Source organism: Pimephales promelas, chromosome 6 (genome assembly GCF_988280905.1).
Source record: "Pimephales promelas chromosome 6, fPimPro1.hap1.1, whole genome shotgun sequence".
Classification (NCBI taxonomy): domain Eukaryota; kingdom Metazoa; phylum Chordata; class Actinopteri; order Cypriniformes; family Leuciscidae; genus Pimephales; species Pimephales promelas.
In genome coordinates this window covers 35,741,564-35,764,436 of record NC_142774.1, presented here as the reverse complement: position 1 = coordinate 35,764,436, position 22,873 = coordinate 35,741,564, and the positions used below count along the sequence as shown (strand labels likewise).

The 22,873-nt window shown below is 36.5% G+C and overlaps 1 protein-coding gene across 1 annotated transcript in view; it reads left to right on the top strand.

Annotated features, from left to right (window-relative positions):
• The first annotated feature begins 1,219 nt into the window (after nt 1–1,219).
• The window catches only part of elfn1b (extracellular leucine rich repeat and fibronectin type III domain containing 1b), an 85,363-nt gene continuing 63,709 nt past the window's right edge, over nt 1,220–22,873 (top strand). Inside the window, exon 1 of the mRNA XM_039651760.2 lies at nt 1,220–1,537. The gene's annotated coding sequence lies outside the window, so the exon portion shown is untranslated. The remainder of the gene's footprint in view (nt 1,538–22,873) is intronic.

Below are 22,873 nucleotides of genomic sequence, written 5' to 3'. Positions count from 1 at the left end.
TCCAGTGGTTTTAATGCATTTTTGTTTCCCAGAGTAAAGGCTATTTGGGTTGAGAAGCATTTCTCACCAAATGTTCAAAGCTGTTTTGATGCTGGATAAACTTATGTGAGAAACAGTGCAATGACATGTTTTGGTGAGTTGTTTTGCAACAGAAAGCAAAACAATAGTTGTTAAAATATTAATACACTTGGTAGAGTAACAGACTAGCATCTGAAGGAAGCAGCAAAAGTCAATGTTTGCAACCCTTTTTACTTGGTGAATATCCAAGTGAAACAGGCTAAATATATTTGAATGATATATATTTACAGGTAAGGATGAATAAGAAGATTTCACCATATGTGTGTGAAACAACACACTGGATTCGGAAACACCAATGGCTCAACTTTAGACACATCACCAGTGATTTCAAGTGAGTTCAAGTTCTTTCGTGGCATTTAGTTTGATGAAGAATCTTTAACATCCATGGAAACTTTTTATTGCACATAAGTTTCTTTATAGTGGAAAATGGTTTCATATATATATATAAATATATATATATATAAATAACAAATATTACCCTATTTTACCAATTAATACTCGTCCAATTAATAGAGTTTGCCTTTAAACATGCAAATAAGAACTATAATTAACCCAGAAAATCTGTGCAGATTTAACAATGACTTCCAGAGGACTTTCTAAAAGTAATTCTTGAAGTTCATCTAGCACGTCACAATGTCTCTGGTGCCTCTTCTTCACTTAAACAACATTTTTTACAGTGTCTGCATATTCGAATCTCTAAAAGCGAGAATATTTGACACTGATCCTAAATCAGTTCTTAACCAGGGCCCCGGGGCCTCAACAAACTTAAGGGGGTCTTAAGATGACTTAAAATATGGTTGTGGACAATTGGGGGCACTGAAGTCAAAAGGTTGAGATTCACTGTCCAAAATGAAATCGTTCAACCGGCATGCAGTTGAAACGTTAATATATAATATAATAATAATATAATAGTTTGCATATTAAAGCATGAACAGTGTAAATATGCGGAACAAGATGAAAAAAAGATTTGGTTAAGGGTTAACAATTCCTTTTTAATAATGCCACAATAATCTAATTACCCCCACAAATGGGAATAATAACAACCTTTCAATCAACCCCACCTCCACACACACACACACACACACACACACACACACACACACACACACCTCCTTGATGTGTGTGCCTGACAGCATCTGACTGGTTGCTGCTCAGTCCACCGCTTGGTGGAGACTGGTGAGAAGTATAGACACTCTGGCTCAGAGCGGGATAAACACGGGACGAAGGTGGAAAAAATACGAACTCTCCATCACGCTTTAGACTCGAATTAATCACCGTGTGCTCATTCGGACCGGGAGATTTGTAGCTGCCGCAGTGGCTTGTTCCAGCAGCGGGCATTTGCTGCTTGATACCCGGACGCGTCCGCAGTGCTGGATTTTGCAGTTCTGAAGTAAATGAGATCTACAGACCAACACTCTCTCATCATAAAACCTTGACTGGAGGCTTGTCATCTTAAAAGGTAAGGCTTCAAATTGCATTAAATAAATTATAGGCGATTAAGGTTCTCTTTAGGCTAGTCAACTCTGCCAGTAGCGCAGTGGTCTTTTGTATTGATATTCACTCATCGATTTCACATCTGTTTCATTGGATTCTGCGCTCGCGAGGGTCTGTTTTTCCCTGTTTTGTGGGAAACATTTCTGCTATACCTGTACCAAGGCCGTCTTATAGGCTATGGAAGGGCATGAGGAAATTAGTATTCAGAGTTGGGCTACTCCTTTGCGACTGCTTCCGATGAGACTCCGAGCCTATCGATACAGTGCTGTTTCATGAGATACAGCAAGCGACAAATAAGACACAAAATAAAAACGAGCGGAATGGGGAAAAGCGGGAAAAGTAAAAGCTGTCGTTCACTAAAGGGGCCGTTCAGACAGTTCGCGTTCTTGCGTTCAAAAACAGCAAGACGGAGTGCAACCAACGTAGCCTATAATGGAACGGACCGCAGGTGTTTTGAAACTGTTTTTAACTTGACAACGCCGTCTTAAAACGCAACGCTCATGTCGCATGGCATGTCAGACGCAACGTAACGACCAAAGATTGGTCTGACGCATGTTGTTGCGAATGGGTTTGGGGGTTCTAACCAAGGCAACCTCCCTTCCCAGGACTGTCAATCAAAACAAATAGTTGAGGGGGTCTCACATAATAGCCTACATAAACTAGTTTAGTTTAGAACATTTTTAACAACGTTATCAAACTACTTTTTCAAATAGCAAAATTGTTGCATTTTCAGTAGAAATTGCGTTGCCCTTGGCTGTATAGTCTAGCAACAGCTCACGCCGTTCCGTTAGAATCAATTGGCTATTTGGCCTATACATCGGCAAAATAAGCTACTTTAGGCGAATTATCTATCTCTTTACCTCAAGAGTAACCGCACAGAATCAGTATATCACACCGACCGAAGCTACCTTAGTCACCTCAAAACATTGAACCCCACTAATTAGACATTCTATAAGAATCGTTCTTCGTCAATACGATTGTATAATTCACAGACGGAACGCATGAACTTACATGTGAACGTTCTAATGGCGCGAGCTCTAGAAGAGGGAAATCAATACACAGCAACGCTTTTCAGAACGCTGGACAGAGCTCGGTGTGAGTCTGCCTCTGATTCTGCTACTGAATGGAACTGGCTTAGATCCGACTTGGCAATGGGATCACACTTTTTAAAAGAAAAAGAATGATGTGACAGAAAAAGAGATTTTATAGCTGACCTGGAGTTTTGAAGGAAGGTAAGTTATCCTGCAATCATAAAACTGCCATGATATTAAATTAGCTTTGGGTATTTATGTAAAAATATGTTGTGAATTGCTTGCAAAGGCTCTTTGTTTGTTTTGATTAAATGTCCTCTTGCAAAGTCATGGATTCTCAGTTGACCATAAAAACTTAACCCTATTTAGCCTAATTCTGAGGGACTCAAGATCTAGCTATTAGATATACATGTTGGGTTTGTTAGCCATAGATGAATTAACAAATATAGATTCCTAACAGCGTTTTCAAATGTCCATTTCATGATTCTTGCTGGTCACAAACAAAGATTTTGTTGTCTATGCAAAAAAAGTCTATAGCATTCTGTGACATGAGCTATACATTCCTGTAAATTGCTCACATTTTCTGATTTGTCCAATAGCAGACATCCAGCATGTTCCAAATATTCCATCAATCCAATTCATTTTAATAAATCAATATACTGGATGGAATGAAATGTGATGCCCTGATGTATTGCATAAATGTGGGAACCTCACAGAGATCAAAGACTCCCTCTCCCTCATGCACTTTATACCACTTTTCTTGCCCATTCTCATCAAATTCAGAAGGCTGCCCTACTTGCATTCATGAGTGATGATTTTCGGGAGAAGGGCTAAAACTGGTAGCCTGAGTGTCTGACAATACGAGTTCTCTTTGATGGTCAGAAGACCAGCTAAATGGAAGGCTTAGTCAGTTTAGCTATCAGACAGTTTGAACTTGCAGCATAATGGTGACTAGTGATTGTGATTTTAATGGTAAAAATGCTACAGTGCAAAACTGTTCATTGGTTAACAGAAAGTTTCTTGTGGAAGAATGCTCGTGATGAGCTTTGATTTATCATGTCACATTAATACTTCAATAGGTTGGTAAATTAACATTATCAGATAATGAAATACGGTTTATTACTGTAAATTGTAAGTTAAGTCCGTAAAACCAATAATGTTGATACCGCTGGTAACCACAGCTGCCAGTTTTTTCCGTAAAAACAACAGGTATCTTTTTTTTTACAGTGTATGCATTCGCATGGCATGGCCACCGTGGTCTAAAGTAGAGATCTATTATGGCTTGGTGGAAGTAACACATTTTCTAACTCAATATCGAAAATCACCATTCACCCTCCCTCAAGTCGTTCTAACTCGTATGCGTTTCTTTCTTCTGTGGAAGATATTTTAAAGAAGGCTGGGTTTCAGTGCATTTCATTAACTTTCTTTGTTCATCGATTGACGAGTTTACATGTCAATCCGATTGTGATATCAATATTTATGTGGATGCAAACAAATATCTGTAACACTTTACAATAAGGTCTCATTTGTTAACATTAGTTAATGCATATATTAATGAACAATTAGCAACATATTTTTTAAAGCCTTTATTAATCTTTGTTATGCATTAGTTGCAAATCTAATTGTTCATTGCTTGTTCATATTAGTTTATAGTGTATTAACAATTGGTAACAAATACCATAACATTTAAAAATGTAGGCTATAAGTAAAGGTTAAAATAACTAAGATTAATAAATGCTAGAAGTATTGTTCATTGTTAATTTGTTTTAACTAGTATAACTAATGTTAAAGGAGTAGTTCACTTTTAAAAAAAAACTTTTGCTGATAATTTACTCACCCAAATGTCATCCAAGATGTCCTTGTGTTTCTTTCTTCAGTCGAAAATAAATTAAGGTTTTTGATGAAAACATTCCAGGATTTTCTCCATATAATGGACTTCAATGGGAACCAAACGGTTCAAGGTCCAAATGAGAGTTTAAGTGCAGCTTCAAAGGGCTTTAAACGACACCAGGCGATGAATAAGGGTCTTATCAAGCGAAACAGTCATTTCAAAAATAAATAAAAAAGTTTAAGTTTTATAAGCACAAATGCATGCCTTGCTCTGTTCTGTGATGAGCGTTCGTGACTCTCCAGTTCGAACTCAAAATGAACAAATCTTTTTTAGAGTCATGACTTCGAAGGGTCCTAGATAAGACCCTTAATCATCATCTGGTGTCGTTTAAAGCCCTTTCAAGCTGTAATGAAACTCTCATTTGGACCTTGATTCCCATTGAAGTCCATTATATGGAGAAAATCCTGGAATGTTTTCATCAAAAACCTTAATTTCTTTTCGACTGAAGAAAGAAAGACGTGGACATCTTCGATGACATGGGGGTGAGTAAATTATCAGCAAAAGTTTTTTTTTTTTTAAAGTGAACTACTCCTTTAACAAATGAAACTTTATTGTAAAGTGTTAACAAAATATCTTCCCAGAGGGTCAGTAAATGATGGTGGAATTTTCATTTCCATGTTAACTGTCCCTTTAAGAAAGAATTTGGAGATGAATCAGTTGTTTTAGGAATTATTCAAATGGAAGAAAATGGAGCCTTCACACTGAAATCCCGCTTTTCATAACATTAAACATCAAATGTATTCTTCTTAACAGTGCTTGTGTCACATTTCTGAGTTCACCGTGGACAGAAAAAATTGCCTGTCACTGGAAACTTGTCGCATCACGCCTATTTAGGACACGTGTCAGGTGGAGTATCATATTCATTACACATATTTTTCATAGCAACATATTCAGTCTAGACAAGTGCCACCTGCAGTATCATTAAACTCTCATCCTCTCTAAATGTTATTAGAGCCTTTAAAAAGACAAGGGCGTGATGTCGAAGATGTAGCGTTGCTATGGTTTCCTTGACTTTGATCGACATCGCGGTGTGTGACACTGGACACGCGCTCATTACCAGCTCCGCGCATCAAACGGCGCCTTGCATCTCGCTTGGCTCCGAGCTCATAAAAGAGTGTATTCCCCAGCTCGCTGCTGAGCTTGTTAGAGTCACATTCAGATTGTGATGACAGACGCGCTATGTAATCAAGAAGTTATTGCTCAGCGTCAGCGTGGCCCTCACTTATCATACTCACTGATAACAGAAATCAAACCTCACGCGTCAATCTACAGGCAATTGGGCATTGGCTCAGCCTATCACACTTTCAAGGATATGAAGAGCTGGGGGTGTGTTCATTGTGCAGTTCATCCCCTTATGTCTCACTATGTGTTGGGTCAATATCTCCAGACGTTTCCTTGGATTAATGCGCAACAAATCAACACAGAATGGAGGTCAACCACACTCACGCCACAGACGAGGACGCGATCTCGGGGAACGCGATTAATAATGTGTCCACCTTTTGACCTACTTACATAGTTATGAATATTTTAGACATTTTTATGCATGTAAATTAGCTGTAAGTGAAAAAGAAACTGTGTTATAATTTAACAGAGACTTGTTAAGTACTCTTTGCTTGTCAAAGAGAAATTATGTGGCTTTCAAAAAAAGATCCTTGTTGAGATCCTGCTCAAACAGGAGAAATAAAAGGGTACAAAAGGAGAAATTTTGTCTATTAAAAGTGCCAACATCAGATGTTAGAATTATAAAACCTGAAAAGAAACTATTAATATATATCTCAACATTTTTTACCCTTTTTACGATGTGAGGATTAGCCAAACAGCCGATATATACGGTGCTAAAGAGGCTTTGATCTTCTGCACTATTACACCATAATGTGACAAAAACCAAAATGAGTTTGGTTTCAATAAAAGCTGTTTTTGGACTAACAATGAAGTTTTGAGTTCTGAAATTTACAGGATTTTTTTATAGCACAATGACCTCTTATATGTCAAATGACCCCTTTAATGTGAAATTAACTGTGATAAGTTGAAAGTTAGTTAAAGGAGTAGTTCACTTTTCTTTTCAAAAAGCTTTTGCTGATAATTTACTCACCCCCATGTCATCAAAGATGTCCACGTCTTTCTTTTTTCAGTCGAAAAGAAATTAAGGTTTTTGATGAAAACATTCCAGGATTTTTCTCCATATAATGGACTTCAATGGGAACCAAACGGTTCAAGGTCCAAATGAGAGTTTCAGTGCAGCTTCAAAGGGCTTTAAATGACACCAGACGATGAATAAGGGTCTTATCTAGCGAAAGGATCGGTCATTTAAAAAATAAATAAAAAAGTTTAAGTTTTATAAGCACAAATGCTCGCCTTGCTCTGTTCTGTGATGAGCGTTCGTGACTCTCCTGTTCAAACTCGTTCATCAAAATTAACAAATCTTTTTTCGAGTCATGACTCGAAGGGTCCTAGATAAGACCCTTATTCATCGTCTGGTGTTGTCTAAAGCCCATTGAAGTGGCACTGAAACTCTCATTTGGACCTTGAACCGTTTGGTTCCCAATGAAGTCCATAATATGGAGAAAATCCTGGAATGTTTTCATCAAAAACCTTAATTTCTTTTTGACTGAAGAAAGAAAGATGTGGACATCTTGGATGACATGGGGGTGAGTAAATTATCAGCAAAAGTTTTTTTAAAAGTGAACTACTCCTTTAAGAGGACTGTGTTCAGAGTTTTTTTTAAAGCAACCAAAGTATTCAGAAATATGTCCTATAAGGGCCGGATGAAGAGTTCAGAGGCCCCCTCTCAGGCAGGCCAAATGTATGTTTTGTCCAAGGACATTTTAATATGGCATTTACAGTTTTACTGACCTAAAAGGAACTTGTTGTACTATGCTGGAGTAAAGTTCATAAATGGTCGTTCTTTCACATAGGAATTTGTAAAACTATGTTTGGTGGACCTATGTGCCTCGAGGACGGTTCGGGGCATGCTGCCCCCCCGCAAGAACATTTTGCACATTTTAAGGTTAAATGCATCAACCTTGTGCTCTTTGAGAGATCAAAATTAAGAGCTTCAACCCATGAACTGCTCGTTGAACAAAGAAAAAGCATTGATTTGTACCAGGGCTCAAACATCTTTAGTTATGAAAGTCCCAGTCTACATTACATTATCAATGGTGTTTAAGGATGCCAAACAATTATTATAATAATGTAATAATGATTATATATTTATTCCTATGACGTAAAATCCATACAGCCTATAAATGAACTATATAAATAAAAATGAATATTTCAAAAGTATATTTTAGTCCTAATTTCTTCACTTGCAAGAAATAAACCCTTGAGCTTGTATTGAAGAGAAAACACCAGATAACCATGCTGATCGCATGAGCAAAGTGCACACTTTTCTTTAAAACACCCAGCACAAACAGGATGCCTATTCTTAAAGTCTTGTGCTTTAAAGCACAAAGCCATATCATGGTTTCGAGTTTAGTTCGTTAGCAAAATATAACGCTAGAGACCTTTATGTTAGGTTATACAATTTACATCTCATATGTGTTGGGAAAAAGGAGAAGAGAGAGTTCGGCAAAAGGCGTATTCGTATTTCAAACACTTCATGCCCTACAACCTACGCCACAGTAGCTATTTCGTGACGGGCGTCTTTTTGCTAAAAAGACAGGCACTTAGTGCAAATATACGCTCCGTTATCTAAAATGTAGGGCTGTCAAACGATTATCGCGATTAATCGCATTCAAAATAAATAAATATATGTGGGTGCACTGTGTATAATTATTTTATATATATAAATACACACACATGCTTGTATATATTTAAGAAATATAATTTTAAATATACATACATGTGTGTGTATTTATATATACAAAATAATTATACACAGTGTACCCACATATATTATTTAAACACAAACTTTGATTTTGGATGCGATTAATCGCGATTAATCGTTTGACAGCCCTACTAAAATGTAAAAACATTTTTTTTTGGGCCCCAAGTGCACACGGCGAACTTGCAATGAAAACGTGTTATCAGACCGGCCCTCGTAGCCTCGAAACACTCTCCCGCTTGCCAGTCCGCCCCTACTTAGATGTTTTGGGCAAAAAAATCAAAGTGATGATAAACGAACCACAGTTTAACCCACAAAGACTGCTGTTGTGCTCACAGTTTGAAGAGTATTGGAAAAGTGAATTAAGTATTAAGAAATCGGTTCTAGCGATTGTTAGAAACTGTTTTAGACTGTTGAATGTAAGCATGGATTTTGCCAGCATGATGTAGCTCCAGTATCAGAGCAAAACTGCCAAAGCTCAAACAAATGAAATTTTGAGAAGTCACAGCACACATTATAAGTCTTCGTATACCGCTTCATTCTCTCTATTGCATTCTCTTCTTTCACCTTGAGGTCCTAATTTACACGCTAACAGTGATGTGTCTCCACCGCTCTTGGTGAGGGTCTTTTGAAAGTCATGACGGAGAACATACAGAGAAGATGGAGAGCCAGATAGTCATCCATTAATCAGCCAAACCTGTCAGTCGGACCCCCAAGGTTTCGCAGGAGCTAGTGGAAATCCACATGCGCTCAGCTCAGATGTCAAGAAGACTCTTTTACCGAGTTCTTCTTTAATGATGAAAGTGTGTGTGTACGTGTCAAGGCCGGAGCCTTTTGCCGTTTCCTCTCTTTGTTCTTACTTCCGCACGTCTTAAGCCTGTTTTTTGTTCCGCACGAGTTCTTTAACCCAGGAGAACTGCCACTGAGCGTCTAATTGAGGATCTTTCGCCGCAGTCTCGGCCAATTAAAAGTAGTGCAGTTAGCGGCGAGTGCAGAAAAGCAGTGGGGCAAATCTGCGTGAGATGAATGTCTCTTATTCTTAATCCTGTCATTAGTGGAGATCTATTCTTCGCCTTTGGGGTTTTTAATAACCTAAGGCATAGAAGCTCTTCGCCCAGCCTACCAGCATCTACCACACACCCCCTCGAGCGCATCCACAATGCTGCCGCTCCACTTGTTTTTACCTTCCGGAAATTCATGAATTTAATTAAAGACTGTTATAGAATTAAAGTGTTGCCAATGGCCTGCCCTCTTCAGTGCTTTTGCCGTGTTTCTCAGGGTTAGAGGACTATAGCCTTGTTTATTTTAGCCTGGTAATTGTCATTAAAGGGACAGTTCGCCCCCCAAAAAATATTTAACCCTTTAAGTGACTTCTCAAACAAACAGTTTTTTGAGTCACTATATTATATTTAGAGGAGTACTTAACTTAACTCAAACTGATTGAGCCATCTCTATCATCTGGTTGAGGTATATTATGCCAAAGAAATCCACTTAATTTCACAGTGTCAATCAACAGCACTTGTCACAACACTTCTTCTAACATAGAAGTCAGAAACAAATAAATCAAATCACCCCAGCCATGTGAACTGTTTTTGGTGAAATTTTGCAAGCTAAGCTTTTTTTTTTTTTTTTACATATTAGACTGTAAGAGCCTTAACTTTACAAAATGATGTTACTTGGTGCTATGATTTGGCACTTAACGGTTAATTGTCACCAGTTTAGTCTTGTTTTAAAGAAAGCACTCAGCAGATTATTGCTGAAGTAAAAACACTTCCAAAAAATAAAAGTATCAAAAAGTTATGGAAGTTATAAATTTACATTAAATCAAATATACTGTACAAAATATTTTTTATTTTATATAAATATATATTTTACAAAATATTTTTTTCCTATAAAATTACTACATAATCAAAGCCAAATCTAACCAAGTTGTGTTCCAAATTTGAAGTTGAAATCACAAAAGTTCTCATGAGATTTTGTTTAGGTGCAATACCAAAAATGACATAAATTCCATTGAATTTAATTGTATGCATTCTGCTGCTGTAACAAATTAATACATTTCTGTCCAAATATATTACTTCTGTTACAAAATATGGAACCTTGAGACTCAGATCTTCCTGACAATGTGTTTTGTCAATACTAAAGGTTTTATGATAGGCAATGAAAAAGTATGGCAAAGTATGTGTATGAATTCCGGTACCATTTATTGCCATTAAGTGACATCTCAACCATTTGGTAGAGCCGATATTTTTTAAATTATGGGATGTATTGAAAATAAAAATACATTGAGTGTGGTTACTAGCGACATAAGAGGATAATAAATGCAATGCAAACAAAACATTTTTCCATCACTTTTTTCTTGGTGCGTACTTCAAAGGGTTCAACTCTGTCATATATTTTCATGATTTGTAATCACAACATTTTTTCTTTTGTAAAATCAACTTAGATAATTTATGTAGTTCAGATAACATAATATTTTGAGTTTCTGGTGATTAAATCTCCTTCATTGAATTAACTTGATTTTTCCATTTCAGTGAACTTAAAATTTTAAGGTAACCAGGTTACTTCATTTTTTAAGTTAAACTAACAATATTTTTTTACATTGTATGTACTCGTCCTCATATCATTCCGAACATGTATGATATCTTGAAAAATATATATTTTTTAATCCATGCAATGAAAGTCCGGTGTTGTTTTGGAATCTATCATTCATCAAAATATGTTTCACAGAAGAAAGTAAGTTATTTTTGGAATCACATGAGGGTGAGTAAAGGAGAGCGATAATGCAAACTATATTAGTCCACATCAACAAACGATAACATTCTATTTATAATAAGCAGTTGTGACGTGAAAAGTGTCCTTTTATCATTCATCCGCTGGAAAAGTATACTTGAGAAAGTGATTCCAACATTACTTTCCTATTCTCATAGAGTTAGAATGATTATTAACATCTTAAAAGACTTTGTGTGAATGGCCCTTAAATGATGACATTTCACTTTTTGGTGAACTATCCCTTGGGAAAGTGAATGGTATAGGACATTTTTGCTTCTTAGGCTTGTCATAATTATTGATCATGATTATTTGATAGAATCACAGTTATTTGACACAGCCGCAATCATTGTGCAGTCTAAATATCAAATTAAATCACATTTTGCCATCCATTTTTCTTCATAGCCAGAATATTGTAGATACAGCATAGCAACACCATGGTAAAGACCAGAAAATTTAAGATAAATGTACAAATGCTTGTGATACTTAATTTGAGCAGTCAGTCATTATATAGCAGCTTTACTGCAACTCTTAAGAGATTATAAGAGGAAAAGAACCCAGTTGTGTGGACCAGCTTAGAAAATTGGATACACCTGAATGCTTTATGTCTCAAGAGAAGTCAAGTCTGGCCATCTTCCTTGACTTCTCTGACTTTGTGCGGCTCCTCTAACTCAGGCTTCTTTGAGAAGCAGTTTTCTTATACTTAATATAGCTCATAGCTTAAATGTTTGGGTTGTCTTGCACATTTAGGGATAGTTCACATTGAAATTAATTTTTGGTGTTGTAGCTTACCTTAAGGGCATCCCAGTAGTTTCAATTTTGATATTTTTAGGTCAAACCGTTCTTGTCTGTCAGTCATATAATGGAGGTCTATGGTCACCACCTCAAAGAGCATGCTCAGAGAAGTCTAAATTAAACATGATTTATTGACTCAACAAACAGAAACAAACAGTATTTATATCGTTTTACCTCTTGAAACCACAGCCACGTCCAAGTGATCTGAGGGTGCTGACGCTTTTTGGCTGTGGTTACAAGAGGTAAAAACGATATAAATACTGTTGGTTTTCTCACACAAACCACTCGTTTCCAATGTGTACTTACATTTACGAGTCATTAAATCATGTTTAATTTGGACTTATCTGAGCATGCTCTTTGAGGTGGTGACCATAGACCTCCATTATATGACTGACAGACACAAACGGTTTGACCTAAAATATCAAAATTGAAACTACTGCAGAAACAAAAACACCTATACATTTTGGATGCCATTGAGGTAAGCTAAAACATCCCAAAAATTAATTTCAAAGTGAACTATCCCTTTAACAAAGATTTGAACACCAAGTAGTTTCAATCAAGGTTTTTTATGAGTATGTTATAACCAAAGATTAGCAGTTTGCAAGTTTGCTGAGGTAAACAGGAACATTTGAAAGAAAGGCTGCAGTGTTGCTTTTGGCACAAGCTGGGATGTTCTCAGACCAGCTGTCCCTGCCACCAATCTATAGCTGCAGTCATTATAAAAGAAAATTATGAAACCTGGAGACAGATCAGCAGGAAGTTGCAATATCTGCCACGACTCGCACATTAACACCATGGCCTGTTAAGCACAGATAAGACAGAAGCACTCAGCAAACTTCCCCTAGTAGCGCTCCGCCATCAGTGTTTTGTTTCCCTTGAACACTTCAATTTAGTAGAGTAAAGATGGGGCTGTGAGTGCTGAGATTATATCACACAGAAAGCACACAAACTAGGACTGTGACTAATAGCAATTTTCTCATTGGCATGTATGGGAGACCAGCATCAAATGTGTACTCTAATTGGACGAAAGTTTACTGCCTCAGAGCTGTTACGGGAAGCTTTTTCTCGTTCTCATGGCAGAGGTCTGCGAGCCTGGGGGCTATTTATATGATGTCCGGGAAGTTGAGAGAAATTATTAAAAAATATCTAATTAAAAAAATGTTTTGTATTCTTGTTGGTTATATACATTCTGAAAAATCTAAAAATAAATAAAATATAAATTACAGAATATAAAGTAAAAATAAAATATCGTCAACAACAACAAAATAATCATAAAAATGTAATATAACCACACTGTTAAAAAAAATTATCATGATTTGTTATCATAACGTTTTTTTTTCTTCTGTCAAATCAACGTAGATAATTTATGTGGTTCAGATAACATAATATTTTGAATTTCTGATTATTAAATCAATCTCCTTCATTGTATTAACTCGATTTTTCAATTTCAATGAACTTAAAGTTAAGGCAACCAGGTTTTTTAATTTTTTTAAGTTAAACCAACAATATTTTTTTTATGGTACATAGAAAAGGTAATAAAATATTTACCTAACCATTACTTTTAAAAAATGTTTTCAAATATATTTATTAAGGTGAATATAGTGTTACAAATATCACAAATTTTTGATTGATAAATGTTGGCATTACTGCATTTGACCAGATTCATAAACCTATAAAGATTATGAATTTATATATTTAAGATATTATTAAGATATTATTATTAATATCTTTTCTCGACAGATTTGAAGCCTTTTAATTCAAAAATGAATTAAAATTTAGTAACTAAAAACATTCATTATTCAAATTCAAGTCATTGTCTGTTTTGGATTTTTAGAATATTCAGTCTGAATATAGTGTTGTCATTGACACATTACACACACAACTTTTTGTCTTTTTTTGCCCTAAACAATAGTGCACTCTCATATCTTTTATGTTTTTTTTTCTCAGCCTTTGATTACTTTTTTGAAAGGGCTAAATACATGCTTTATTTTGAAGCAAATGAAAATCTGAATATCTTTATGATTTCATTTACCTTGTGAAAATGAACTTTGAGGGACCTCGTTTATTTACTTTTCTCTTTACTTTTTGTTGTTGTTTGTATATGTCACAGCATGAGGTCGAGGAAAGGTGTGCTTTAGCCTCCGGCGCTGGCTAATTAAAAAATGTGTGGTAATGATTCATCATGCTCAAAGAGCGTAGTCTCTTGAGTCTCATTTCTCTCCGATGTCTTATTCAGCCAAATGACAGCAGGATTCAGTCTGAATATTAATAACCAATAGGAAAATAAGTGATGTCATGTATTAAGTGAACATGTTTGGATGAGAAAACTCTGACATATAGAAAAGATTCAGACCGTTCAGAACAAATTGTTCCATTTTACTGAATTAAAAAAATACATTTCAACAAGTTTGTGATTTTTTTAAAGATCTGAAACTCAAATTAAAATAAATGTAAAAATATTTTTATAACTTAAAATGATTTGTTTTATGATAAAATTGTCATTCCCCACTGTAGTATGTAGCCTAAAATTTGAAAAGTTAACACAACATTTTCTAGCAATTCTCTAAACATAATTAGGCTAGTATTGGCGGCAATGCCTAAAAGAACTGCAGAACTGACAACTGGCGAGTGCTGTAAATGACTTCCACGAGAGGATAACAGATCTACACACAAACATCAGTTGTGTGCTCGGTTCTTTCAGGCACTGATTTGCCGCCATACTACCACATTTTTGGGAAAAAACCTGCAAATCACTGGTGGTTTTCAGCCTCTGAGTGAGTTCACGCTACGTCAGCAGAACGTATAGGCTCACTATTGGCCAACGCTGGTCATAAGTGTGATGCTGGCCAATAGTGAGCCTACGTAGCGTGAACTCATAGTATGAGGCCCACATAGAAGAATTTTTGTTTGTTTTTTGTGCACAAAAAGTCTGTCGCTTGATAAACTTAAAGTCCCTGTGAACCGGAAGCTGCAAACGACTTTTCTCCAGTGTTGTGACGGATTTCCAAGTGAAAATATTGAACAGAAGCAGAGCCCGTCTAATGGAGAGCCTTGGCACTTCCTATTAGCCCCATTGTGTATCATCTTGGTTGCAGTTCCATTAGAATTCCACTGGAGGTGATCAAGGGCGAGTGCAGAATGAATGGGAGTCTATGGAGCTAAACGGCTAAACGTGTCTCTTTCACCTGCTTGTCGTTGTATCAACATAGATTTTATTGTTGATTCTGCAAGTTCAATATAGATTATAGGCCATAAGTCGAATGAACGAGTACTTAAGTCCTTTCGATTTCGTTTCTTTTGAACGGATTTTTAGAACAGATAAGTGAATTTAAAAGTGTATTATCTTAGCTCTCCCTTTTTGAATGCAACTTTCAAATTACTTGACAAAAAATTACATCCTGAGAAAAGTGGATTTCTGGGGGTGAAACCCCATAGACTCCCATTCATTCTGCACTCGACCGCAAGCGCCCCTACATGGACAGAGACGTGTTACTGCAGCCAGTCCAGAAACCAGAAATAACCAGACAGTGCCAATCTCTTCAATTAGACATTCTCTAACAGAAGGCAGGGTTTTACTCTAGCGCTCCTCCTCTCCATCTCTCGCTCATAGCAGACTAACGGTTTGAGGGGAGTGGTTAACCGTTTCCCAACTCAAGCCGTCAACACTACGTCATCCACCGTTCCAGACCGGAAGTAACTTTTCAGATTTTGATTAAAGATCACCATGGTAGATTTTTTTTATATATATATTTACTTGCATGCACGGATTAATTGTTCACCACAACACTAGTAATATGCGCTAACAAAGTAAATAGGTTCAATTTTGAAGTCATTTTAGTCACTTGGACTATTTTAATGATGTTTTTACTAACTTGCTGGGCCGCCAGGTTTCAATTACAATAGAAGCCTATGGAGGTGTGAGAAAGCTGTCAGATTTAATCAAAAATATCTTAATTTGTTTTCCGAAGATGAACGAAAGTCTTATGGGGTTTGAACAATATGATGGTGCTTGAGTGCAACAGAATTTTCATTTTTGGGTGAACTAACCCTTTAAGTATGACAGTCACAAATTCGAATCTTGCTGACAACTGGCAACTTTGTAAAATAAACTTAAAAGATCTGGTTGCAGCTGTGGCACAGAATCCATAGCTCACGACATACATAAGATATAAAGCACAGCTCAGGGAGACCCAGTCTGGCATGGGACATGTCCTGATCCCATTCTCTCTCGCTCTCTTCCTCCCTTCCTCCCTCAACCTTCCTGTCAGCTCTCCACTGACCTATATAACAAAAATGCATTTTTTTCAACTCTGTTTGGATCTAAAGAACAGTTGTGGAAAGAAGATATTTAAAAAGTGATAATATTAAAGGGTACAAAACTACATCCAAGTCTTTGAGGACTGTTGGTTCAATTAACAGGAAGCATTAAACTACATTAAACCACCAAAACAAGACTTAACAATCACTTTGAAAGAGCCACAAAGTTCAGTAATTTGAGAACAAAGGTAGATCATAATGCCAATGATTATAAAGAGTTCTGCTGTATGGGAGGTTTCATGCAAAAAGTCCTGCTTTTCAGTTACAAGAACCAGTCAGCTTAAGAAAACGATTGCATAATCTAAAATCATCAAAATTTTCTTATTGAGACAATTTTTTTTGTGGAAATTTCAGTTTTCCCCTTTCAAGTAGATACACTGTAAAAAAAAATATTGTTGGTTTAACTTAAAAAAGTAAGTAACCTGGGTTGCCTTAAAATTTTAAGTTGATTGAACTGGAAAAAGTGAGTTAATACAATGAAGTAGATTAATTTAACCAACAGAAACTCAAAATAATAAGTTATCTCAACTAAATAAATTATTATAAAGTTGATTTGACAAAAGAAAATATGTTGTGATAACAAATCTTGAAATTATTTTTTACAGTGTAGGAGCTATACTTCTCCGACTGGATAAAACACTACACACAGCCTTTATTTGCGGTGGTTGCATCATGCTTTTCATCAGGACATCCCGTTAAAGTAGAAAGAAGAGAAGATGGTGCAAAATACAAATAACTACTGCAAAAGAAGGTTCATGTGAAACACTTCTATCATGATAGCCTAATCATCACAAACACAAGGCCAATTTACCATCAGAGTGGCTCAAGAACATAAAGTTTGAAAGAATGAATGTGAATGTGTTACAAAGGTTTACTCAAAGCTGTGATCTCAGTCCAATTGACAATCTGGGGCACTGTTTAAAAACTGCTCTCCGCAGGCATGTTAAGCAGGTACCTGTCCCAGAACACTACTAAATATTAATACAGAAAAATACCATGAGCAAATTGTCAAGCAAATATGTTATACTTTTTAAATGATATATACTAATCAAAATAGATACACTATTCAAAATGAAGACTTTCTCAAAAGCATTGTGAGCTATGGTTCTACGATTTACTTAGGCTTACAGTACAATGCTTTTGGAAAGCACAGCCCAGGGATTTTCACACTTTGAATATTGGGGCATTGTAAACCCCGGGTAAACAGAATCCTACATTATCCCAAAAATGCTTCTCATTTCACACTGCTCATTATTTATCCGATGTTAACAACTATAAGCTGACGTTTCACACTGTACATTCCAGAACCCAGGGTTAACGTTCTTATTTGCATATTTGCAGTGTCAGTTGATTGGGCGAAAGCTCTAGCATTGCGCATCCTCATTTAGTGCCGACTATACTATCAAGTTTTTTTCTGAATGGACTTTTAATTGAAGCGTTTTCGAATCACCATATTAAGCGGCTTTTCCTCTCCAACGTTAATACTACACGCAGAGTTTCCGTTACTGTCCAAAACACAGTGATTTCACGTTTGTGGAGGAAAAAAGTGGATGTAACCTGCTCTGAAACAGTGTTTCATAACCCCGGGTTAAAAGTAGCCTATAGTATATTAATCTTGCTTCTAAATTACAAGTGTGAAACATTTCCCTATCAGGGGTTCAAAGAATAGATAACTCGGAGTTAAAGTGATAGTTCACCCAAAAATTAAAATTCTGTCATCATTTACTTTCCCTCAAGTTGTTCCAAACCATTATTCATTTCTCTCTCCTGCTGAACACAAAAGAAGATATTTTGAAGAATGTAGAGTGAGAATGAAGAAAGAGTTTTAAATTTGGGGTGAACTATCCCTTTAAGCTCAGTGTGTGAAATGTGTGGGATAATGTTTTTTTGTCAACAACGTTGTCTTACATACATTATATCTAGGTCATATTAAAATAATACATTTTCAATTTTTGTTGGTCTCATAAAAATATCACAGCGAAAACAATTTTAACAGAACCGCTAAACAGGGTTAACACTTAAAGGCAGGTTAGGTGATTTCTCCAGAATGTTTTATTGTTAAAGGAGAACTCCGGCGCAAAATGAACCTTTGGTCTAATAAAACATCGATACCTAGTCGACCGTTCTCTGAGATTTGTTTGATAATCGAATGTAAAGAGTTTTATCTCTAAAAATGGTTTAGCATATAACACTAGTAATGGGGGCATTTAATAAGTAAAAGGAAATTGCTAGTTTATACCACTAACAAGGCTCAAAATATCCCCACACTAACACAGTAACATAATGAGGGTCCATACATGCAAAACGAAGCATTGAGAACTTTGTAAGAGTACAGACCGTTTGATAAGAAGATACTTTATAAAGACAGTCCACTTCGCGTATACAGGCAGGATCCATCTTGAAAAACAGTCTACAGTTCAGAAGTTCGATTTCTTTTTACTTACTTTAGCGTTATACGCTAAACAGTTTTTAGAGATAAAAATCTTTACATTACATTATCATGAAAACAAATCTCAGAGAACGGTCGACTAGGTACCAATGTGTTATTAGACCAAGGGTTCATTTCGCGCTGGAGTTCTCCTTTAAGCTGGTTGAAAGCCTCTTCACATGCTGATAGCAATCACTAAGTTAAGTGATCTAATTGCATTGTGTGTGTGTATATATATATGACCATAATATGTTCGTCCAATCATTGCATTCGATCTGATTCTTTTTTTTTTTTGCTTCATGCATACGTGTTCATGTGTTTTGTGTGGGATCTTATGCTTTAAAGCTAGCTCGCTATTGTTAGCCTCTCTGAAAATGGCCTTCCTTACCTTCAATACAAACTTTACCGCATCTCTAGCATCTTCATTCCCTCTGTGATGCTGTTATGACGTAATTGTCTCTTCTCTAGATTATATTGTTTGCTTTTTCCCCACTTACATAAGACATTTGCATTAAAATGTACAAGTGCTTCTTGATGAACACTCACTTTCTAGACTAGAGGATGTAAGACCACCACTAGACCACATCGGAGCATAGAAGAAGAAAAAATCAATTACTTTTAAAAAGCGGTCATAGCGAGTTAGTCAGATTGAGGATAAATATAGACAATCAGAGAGGGTGAACGAGCATCTCTTAGACTGTTAGAGCAGGTAAATGTAATTAAGATAAATGCAGGCTTTGTGTAGCGGCAGATATTTCCCCTGTGGCCACGGAGAAAGGGAGCGAGTTCGTGACTGAGAGAGAGTTTGCTTTTTAAAGACGCAACTGGGAAAACTCAAAACACAAAGATTTCATGCATTACTGTATACGTGTTTGCAGGAAAACTGATAAACCAATAATGAAAGCATTACTGCAGTGTTTACTTACGAATAACAATGGAGACACCATTAGCGCGTTGTATCGAGTTTGCTTTAATGTTTCCTGACAGCCATATATCTGGTCGTTACTGTAACTGACAGTATTTGCTTTCCATAGCCGTAGTTTGCCATTGCAGACTGCATAAGTAGGTGTTTGGATGTGTGTGTGTGCATCTGTCTGCATTTCAGATATAATTACTGGGTAAATGATATTTCTGTCATACTCCACAGCTCTCGTTCTTACAGAACTTGCACAAAAGATCCAGTGGTCGTATGAAAAGTTTTTTTTAACATTTTTATGCTCACCAAGGCTGATCTAAAATACAGTAAAAACTGTAAAATTGTCAAGTTTTATGACAATTTTGTTCCTCTGATGGAAAAGCTGAATTTTTAGCAACATTCTTCCAGTCTTCAATGATCCTTCAGAAATCACTCTATGGTGATTTGCTGCTCAAGAAACAATTCTTATTTTTACCGATGTTGAACATAGTTGTGCTGCTTAATATTTTTGTGGAAACGAGATAGATTTTGGTTGAAAATAACAAAATTATTTGAACTCAAAATCTATTTTTCTGTCAGTTTTGATCAATGTAGTGCATCCTTACTAAATAATTTAATTGATTTTGAAAAGGAATGTATTTTAGTGAAATTATTGTTCAAATGCTTCCCAAATGTTCCCCCTAAAGAAGATGAACAAAGAAAAGTACTTGCCACAAAATAGATTTTGAGCAAAAGTGTGAGTAAATTTATGAACACTAAAAAGTATGAATGCCTTCGAGGGAAAAAAAGAAAGAAAAAGGGATGATTTCTCTTTTCAACATGTTTCAACATGAGCTTACAGCATCTAGCATTGAGATAAGAGTTCTTCTGTGGCACATACCGGTTATCCAAATAGATCCGTTTTGTCCAACAAATTGGGCAAGTAGAAGAAACTTGTTAGTATAATGTTTTAAATGAACACAAAACACACACAAAACATTATTTCAGATTTGTCAGGCCTTTCCACTGCCATGCTGTCCCTTCCTAAAAGGAAAAGAGCCGAGAATACAAGATTTAAATCATTCATTCTGCATATGCCTGTATCTTTCTCTGATTATCAAACCCCTCCATTCATAATTAAAGGCATAAAAAAACTCCAAGTAGCCGACCGCAGGGAAACAAGGGCTCCTGTTGCCATAGAAACAAACTGCATCAGAAAACTTCAGAGGGCGTGCATGCGTTTGGGAGAGTGTATGTGTCTGTGATGGTGAGAAAGAAAAAGAAGATAGGGCAAGAAAGAAAGAGAGAGAGAGAGCGAAACCCCTGGGAGAGAGTGCTGATTAAGTTTTTCCCTCCAGTGTGTGTTGGCATGTGAATGTGTGAACCTAAGTGACACAGTTTTTGAAGTTCTGTGCAATTCGTTTGAAGGTCCTGCCTTGAGAAACACTTTTTTTTGGGTCCTTCTCATTTTTATACTAGACCAGTTTGTAGACTAAATTTCAATTATAGTGTAAAAAAAAGTTTAAATTGACGAAAGTCACTCAGACACTTTATTGCAGTCGCGCTAGACTAGACTTGTCAACCCCCCACCAGCCAATAGGTGTGGAGTGGGTGGTATTCTCCAATCAGATTGTGTGTTCAGAGCAGATAGTGTCAGCAGCATCAGGCCATTACAAAAGTGTGTGCAATACTAATGATGTCTTACTGTACAAACCTCAAAGTCATTCCTTCACAAAGAGATCTCAGTGTGTGCTCAAACTTTGTACATTTTTAATGTCATGGTTATAATTGTACTCTGTTGTCTATAGGAACTGAATACTGACGTTTAGTAGTCCCTAATGTGCTCAGAATGGAAATGAGTGCTGCAGTGCAGGCATGCAATGAACAAACATTATAGCGTGCTGGGAACATTACTAATGCTTATAAGTAGGGATGCACCGATCCACATTTTTTCACTTCCGATCCGATCCCGATACCTGATTTTGGATATCGGCCGATACCGATACTTTTCCGATACCAGACCTGTGTTTGCTTTAACATTATTTATCATTATTGTTGATTTTATATGATGCTGAAATAAACACCTCTCTACAAGCAAGGATGATACGTACGTATGTAGCCTATGTCAATATATATATATATATATATATATATATATATATATATATATATATAATAGATATATTAAACAATAGATAGACAATTAAACAAAGATATACGCATTATACAGGCCTACACAGTGCTTTAATTTCAGGAAGGTCTACTAACATTATTCAGGTATATCGTCTAAAAAGAATTATAATAAAGTAATCAAAAGTAAAATAGCACTGCAAAGTTTATCATAGATTTATGCTTATTAAAGCTGAAGTTATTCATTCAAGAGCTGTGAGTGATTTTCTCTTTGCCTTTGGTTGTTTTATTCTCAGTAATGTCGCAATCGTCACATTTATACTGCTGCCCCTTTAAGAACTAGTGCGGATTTCATAGTCTACTGATGCACCATATTTTCTCCCAACTATTTCCATAAACCGTTTATGTCTAAAATGAACGTAGTTAAGTGATAATCTCCAAGCCGGTCGTTTTGACATTTTTGTGCAGGCTACTTTTGATCGTTTAGACGCGCATATGAAGCCCAAAGTAATTTGCTTGTCTGTTTCGGAGCGCGCGCCGCCCTCTTGCGCAAATTTTGTGCTTTTAATAGCTCTTTTTATTATTAAAAGCGTCCCGCAATTTAGCAACAGCAGGGACGGCATTTTACAACAATTACCGATCGTGCTGATTCTGTCTTAAAGTTTGAGTTTTAGGGAGAAATGACAGTGCACCGCCGCGATGGGAAGGAAGTTGGCTACACAGAATGCGGCTATTGTTTAATGTTTTTTTTTTTTACCTCAATATATTCTTTAATCTTTGGAAATCAGACTAATATCACAGATCTAAAGTGTAATCAGGCTATGTTTTCTCTGTCGTCACTCATTAAGCAGGGCTGTCGTGTTGTGCGTGCTGTGGCACCGCGTGAGAGATCTCTCTCTCTTTCTCTTCTGGACTGCGAATTGCAAACATGCATCACAGACAAATAGTTTCATTTATACGGCTTTGCAAACATTGCATTTTGCTGTCTTGCTCTGCTGCGGAGTTTCCAGTGTGAAGTATTTCCACCATAGGATTTCCACACAGCGAACATATTGGTAGCTCAATGCTATCCTGCTAGCTGGCTGCAAACTGCGGAATGGATTTCTTGAGCGGGCGTCTGTGTGTCTCATTGAGCCCTATTTTTTACAGTCTATGATTGAGCTGCACCTCCGTTCAGGATATCCATTCCACAGTTTTCAGCCAGCTAGCAGACTAGCAGCCC